The sequence below is a fragment of the Myotis brandtii genome, unplaced genomic scaffold (genome assembly GCF_000412655.1).
Source record: "Myotis brandtii unplaced genomic scaffold, ASM41265v1 scaffold216, whole genome shotgun sequence".
Taxonomy (NCBI): Eukaryota; Metazoa; Chordata; class Mammalia; order Chiroptera; family Vespertilionidae; genus Myotis; species Myotis brandtii.
Genome location: NW_005358092.1, coordinates 524,930 through 525,164, shown reverse-complemented (window position 1 = coordinate 525,164; position 235 = coordinate 524,930). Strand labels below are relative to the sequence as shown.

Genomic DNA, 235 nt, shown 5'->3' with positions numbered 1-235 from the left:
CGGGCCGCGCGTCTCCAGGGAGCGCAGCGCGGTCTTCAGGAAGTCGTGGCCCCCGAGACCCAGTCCCAGGGGTGCTCGGGCCGGGATCTCGTCACTCTTCTCAGTGAGTGCCCACGGCCCTCTGCCGCGACGTCCCGGGAGCCAACGACGCCGGGCTGCTGACCCAGGAGGCGCCTAAGCCATGCCCTCCTTCTGCCGGGCGGCCCGGTCCGGAAGGGGCAGCCTGGAGCGTGGG

At 73.2% G+C, this 235-nt stretch overlaps 1 protein-coding gene across 1 annotated transcript in view; it reads right to left on the bottom strand.

The window, feature by feature from the left end:
- SHISA2 (shisa family member 2) overlaps positions 1 to 235 on the bottom strand; it is a 48,943-nt gene that overhangs the window by 5,994 nt on the left and 42,714 nt on the right. The window lies entirely within an intron of this gene.